This window comes from Trematomus bernacchii, unplaced genomic scaffold, assembly GCF_902827165.1.
Source record: "Trematomus bernacchii unplaced genomic scaffold, fTreBer1.1, whole genome shotgun sequence".
Taxonomy (NCBI): Eukaryota; Metazoa; Chordata; class Actinopteri; order Perciformes; family Nototheniidae; genus Trematomus; species Trematomus bernacchii.
In genome coordinates, this window is record NW_022987720.1 from 16523851 (window position 1) to 16530274 (window position 6424).

Consider the following 6424-nt stretch of genomic DNA (forward strand, 5'->3'; position numbering starts at 1 on the left):
AAGCAATCACATTTTAAGCCCCTTGATACAAACACAACAAAAATAAGGGAGACGGACTAGGCCTCGTCGGTGTTAATTACTTTCTCTTTGTTGGGGGTAAAATACACCTCCAAGTTTGCGTCAGCATCATTCGAAATCCCGTATAATGGAGGCGTGCACAATGGAGGGTGTAAAATGTAAAATAATCTGCTGTGGAGCTGGCCCAAGAAATAAATTCAAAAAACATTTAGATCTTAAAGTGAAAAGTAGGGCATCAAATGAAATACCATGCTGAACCCTTGGGCCATGCTTCTTTTCCCCCTCTGCCCTCCAACAGCCTCAATGTTGAATGTTAATGTGTGAACATGAACATGACCTACACGAAATGGGCTCACTGCTCTGACAGAACAGGTTACGCTCAAACACTGATCTAGGATCTGCAACAGAAGCTCTTTTTCTAACAGAGGTGTACATCAGCCTGCCTTTCACACCTTCAATCGGCTATAAATCACAAGCTTCTTCATGCATATATATACATATATATTCCTCACACAAACCTATCACATCCGTTTTTATTTTCATGGGTTTCTGATTGATTCTGTTGGCAATAAAAAAAAATGTGCCCTGTCTTAGACAATGCAACACGCATAATGCATTTCTAAGCAGAAGCCTCAAGACATCATCAGCAACATAAAGAAAAATACACTGTAATGTCACATACGTACCAAGAAGAACATGTTGTGGTCCCATGAAGTGTAAAACAGACAAAAAAGCAGGTTATGCTTTCGGTTGCTACACTGGTGATGTCCTAAGTGCTTTTTAGTTAAAGGTGGGGTAGGTAAGTTTGAGAAACCGGCTCGAGATACACTTTTTGTTATATTCCATGGAATGCTCTTAACATCCCGATAGCAATGAATATCTTAAGTGCTTTGACATAAAATCCATAAAAAAAATTTCATCTGTGGAAGCCGTAGTACTGTAAAAAGCACGACCAATCATTTTAGCCGGCCCGGCTAAAATAACTGGATGGCCTACCTGCCTGTCAGCCTTCCATCTGTGCACAAACTTATCTCGTGCCCTCATTGGTCATGTGCGCGTTCGTGTGTGTTGGAGGAGGGGCTCTGTAAGGAAGTGGCAGATTTTCTCCGGTTGTGTATTTTCAAATTCTAGCGCACTCGAGCTGGTTTCTCCAAAATTACCTCGAGCCCCTCCTCCAACACACACGAACGCGCACATGACCAATGAGGGCACGAGATAAGTTTGTGCACAGATGGAAGGCTGACAGGCAGGTAGGCCATCCAGTTATTTTAGCCGAGCCGGCTAAAATGATTGGTCGTGCTTTTTACAGTATTACGGCTTCCACAGATGACATTTTTTTATGGATTTTTTGTCAAAGCACTTAAGATATTCATTGCTATCGGGATGTTAAGAGCATTTCATGGAATATAACAGAAAGTGTATCTCGAGCCGGTTTCTCAAACTTACCTACCCCACCTTTAACTTAAATATTTTCACAGTTTGTTTTCAGTTAATACTACTGTAATATTTTGGTCGCCTAAACATTTATTTTAAGTTATCCGTTTGATGTTGCTCTGACGTCTTCTGTCGCTTCTGGTTGCAAAAAACAAGATGGAAATCACCTAAAAATGTTAACGTCAATGTAAGTAACGTTTTGTAAGTATGTTTACATTGTGGTTTGGACTGCTTGCGAGATACGTTTCCATCCAACAACAGCTCACAAGTCATGACAATGTATATTTTCTGGCTGATTTGTTATTTAGCTTTCCAAATTAAGATGCTATAAAACATTTAGTGTCACATTTAGCACGCCCCTGTGCCGTTTGTGTTTGGATTGCAAACGCATATGATTTGCTGTTGTTTGCAGTATTTTTTTTCCCAATCAAGCTCACACAACAACAGAGGAGCTGAGCCAGACGAAAAATTGACAAAAACAAACCATTTCCTGCTATATTTCTTTCTCAGCCGTCCTATATATCTGACAACACTGTGTTTCCATGATATATAGGCAGCATACACAAGCTGGCTTGGTTTAGTGGACAGAATAATAATGCATTTCTGAACAAAGCTTTTGGTCATATTGTACAGTAAGGAAGTCTGTGACATGCACGCCATTATTAAGGCCATCTGTCCCTCTTCTCTAAGCAGGACTGACACACTTTCATAATCATCCAGTGAAGCTGATAATGTGCCAGTAACTTTTGGCAACAACCCTGTCCCGGGGCAGGAGGTCTGGAAGTGATACCTCAGATGAGACGTTGGCATCAGCAGGCATTTGAACAAGCGCACGTTTTTCATCTGTGTGTGTCCGTGCCAAACGTGGTCTCCAGGTGCTCTCCTTCATCCCTTTCTGCTCTGATTTGTTGTGAGGTTTTGTTTTGAACTAGGCTCTCTGTGCACTCCCCTGACGTGCCTTGCATTAGTCTGACACTGCGCTCTGATCGACAGGTGTAAGCTATTTGTTCTTTCTGCTCCACTGTGTTTGTGTGTTTTCTGCCCTGACACACAGCTGACAGAGGGGTTTATCAGTCTCAGTCATTCAGACTGATCTGTGCCGAAGACAGCAGCCGAAAGCACATTACAGCGGGGTCGTGGTTTAACTCAGTGCCACAGCTGCTGAGACCACTGACTGTGTCTAAATTACGGTGGTCTGCCTGAACTGCTGAGGAGCAATATGGACTCAATAGCTTTGTTCACACATCCGCTTTGTTAGGAAAATCGCACACAAAACAAGCATCATGTTGGAGGTTTCTGTCACACAGAGCGGTTTGCTTGGGGTGAAAGACTACCACTTATTTTGAAATTGAATACGCCGCAGATGTTGACATTTAAATACTTGCAAGTCTCAGCAAAGTAGACCTTTTTCCTTAGTTTAAAGTGGGTTTCTTTATTTCACTAAAAAGGGTTTTCCTTTCAGTTCCTCTTCGTGCCTATGGGCATGAAAATAAATTACTATTACTACCAAAAATCTTTTTTTGCAACATTAAGAAAATAAATCCAAGGGAACGTTTATTCTGAATTCACACAGGATGATATTTAGATTGTATTTTCATTCCACAGCCTAATTGTTAACAGTCTTTCCTTCAAATAGGTTTGCTCTTTGATGCACAGGTCTGTTTGAACTCACTTGTTAATGGCAGCAGATTGCTAACCACATGATGAAGGTTTTGGTGTCTGCTCTGACCTTGAAGTCTGGGAAATTTCAAGCAACCTCAGGAGCATAAAGAATGAAGATGACACCACTGTAAAATACCTTTAAGGACCATAATATAGAAAGAGTTGAGGCACTGGAAACTGTCAGTGGTGGGCAGTACAATCCACCACTGGGGATTTGAAGGTTTGAGATTCAGAAATGGCTTCGAGGAGGGAGAGACTCTGCAAGCAGCTGATGATCTCAGTGGACAAGAGAGGGAGAGTGGGAAGAAATGATAGATAGATTCATGACAGAGAAACTGTGTGCTTAATGCCGCTGTAAGCAAAAACAAGGCTATCTATCAGAGAGAATCTGGGAAGCTTCAGGGAACCAGCGAGATGGGCCACACAATAGAGAGACAAAGCGGAGAACAGAAATAGAGATGGAATCAATGCAACTCATTTACACTGGGGTGAGATGAAGCACTGAGAGGATATAAAAAAAAAGAGAAATGCAAAAATCAAAGGCTATAATTTTCACGGACAAAAGCTTGATTCAAACAATATTATTAGATCAGATGAGTTTTTTTAGAAAAGGCCAGCATGAGGCTTCCTGCAATCACACTGGATATCTTGAGAGAGGAAACTGCAGCTAAATAAACTGTGGCGGAGAGTTTGATTTTTTTTAATGAGCATGACAAAGTAAGAGGAGAAAAGGAGAAAAGACTGGGTGCTGTTTAAGACAAAAGCAAGCAGACTAGTTGCACCAAACTAGGAGATATCTGTTGGTAACAGGTGGACATGTTGTGCAACTTGGATTTTTGATGCCATGGCTCAGTTTGTTTCTTCTCCCTGGGATCCTTGCCAATCCACACTTGTCAAAAACAAAACAACAAATGACTAGTGTATCACCACTTCAATACAATTCAGTGTGAAAAGCAATTAAAATATAAAGATGCCAAGGTTTCCAGCTGATTCACGAAGCTGACTGACAGTTTCATGTGGTTACCGGTTGATTTCTAAGGGAGAGTCTTTAAGAGTCCAATGAGAAAAAGTGATGAGAACAAACACAAAGAGGGACCTTGGATGAGAGCTGCACACATCCCTTCGGGCAAACAACCTGTTTGCTGTCATTGCTAAAAGATCTCGGAGGGATTTTACCTGAGGTGGCTGAGCACCATTCCAGGACATGAACTGTCTCCAGATACTAATTGGTGCTGAGAGTAGTGAGAAAAGCACAATGTATTCACAGAAGAGCGCAATCTGTAGCTGAAACAGATGGCTCCAAATGAGATAAGAGGTCTATTACTTAACGCTAATAAAGCACATTTGTAGGGATAAATCCTGAATACTCTCAGCGTGAGACTTTTTTTTCTTTTCCTAATGTGTATGCATGTAACTGTATGATCAACAACACAATACAGCTGTTGTGTTAATTAACTGGAGATGTACTTCATTATGAACTAAATTATTAATGGAGCCGGCCAGACAGGCGGGCAAAAGAGCAGCTCCGGCTTACAAATCAGCAGTCAATCCCAGCTTGGGGGGAAAAAAGGTGTAAAGAATGCATGAAGCGGTAGGTCAGGGAGAGAGGGAAGCTTTAGTTGGAGATTGTTTCAGGGGACTGAACAGGAAACCTGTGCACTTATTAAACTCTATTGACAGACAGCAGATCTACAGCAGAGGGATATTAATATTCACCTTCTCCCCTTATAGACATACAAGTCAAATTGCACATCCAGAGGGATCTGCTGTACTGACAAATTATACAGTCAAGCCCATCAAGTGCCTGTAGGCTTTGCCTTTTTTGGGTAAATGAAATAGATTCTACAAATGCAAAAAAAAACAAGTAACCATAGCAACAGAATAACGGGAAGAGCCGCTACTCGTTCGGTGTCAGTCAGTCATTTTTGTAACTTCCCCAGAGCGTATTAGGCATGGGACCTGATGACTGATACGCTCATATTAACATCCTCTGACAAAAGGAGTGACAAGTCGGTCGAACAAAAGACATCGGGGGTGGGAAGAGGAGGCAGACTGACAATTTTTGAGGGGGGAGCTGATTGCCACTAAGACTGCCATTTTGTGGGATCCAACAGAGACAGAAATAGACAAGTGAAAACAGTCACAGACAACAATTATGCTAAACCACACCCAGAGTCCCGGTTGTATGCTATCCAACCCTTCATTGGGGAATGTTAGGAGTGCTTCATTTTCAAAAGCAAGTGTATCAATTACAGTAACACGCTGCAATCTGCTTTTCCATGAACTTTGTCCCAAACAATTTCACCAGCATCTCTCTGGCTGATTGATCTTTTGAACCTCCAGATGAGGTCTTGACCAACTCTTCTGTGATTGAACGGTCTGCTTGCTCGAGACAAAAAGGTCACCGCTAGGTCGATCAGCACCAAACTAATCAAAGACAAATTACTTTTTCCACTCTCCAACAACAAAGTCACTTCATTTTCCTTAGCAAATACATTGGACCGAACAAAATTTGTCATAAAAATCGCAAAAACTTGTTGAAATAATCTTAAAATGTTGGAATTATATCCAGAATTCACATCTTTCCATAAAGAAATCACAGCAAGAGGGTAATCAGCCTCCATTTGGGACAATTTGTGACAATGCTTGTTTAGTAATATGGGCCTTTGTAAATCTAAGCAGGATTAAGGGGGTAACTCCTGATTCTGTCTTCTATAACATATTTTAGGGATTGGTGAAATGTGTTTCCAGAGATTGAGAGTGGTACTGAGAGCAGATGTACATAGCACTGCTGTTCATAGGCTGGAGGCAATGTAGCCTTGAGCTAAAAACACAGAGCGGCTAGATGTTCATAAAGCTTGATAAATCAAGCGAGGAGATGAGGCATTCAGCTCGAAGCATCCTTTATTCGGACGTAAGTAAGGAGGCAGGATATACAGTCCCTCTGTTATGTGAAAAGAATGAAAATAATATAAACACAACGGAAATCCCTGTGGCCTCTCGCTGATATGAAAACAGATTAAATAAGGGTTATTGCAATCCATACGGGCTACAGGTCAGACACTAACCTGGGCACAGCCCACTCATACACACACACACACACACTGTGCATGCGGCATCTCACCACTACTCATGACACACAACTTTCATCTACCAGCCTCCGTTCCTCTGAGCACCCTCCTTCCTGACCAATGTGTAGTACAAACACCCACAGACCGTAACATCACCTCATGGATGTGCTAAGGCTCATACACACACATGAACACACACACAGTTGGAGCCAGCTTGGTGTGCTCTAAGAAGTGAGCTT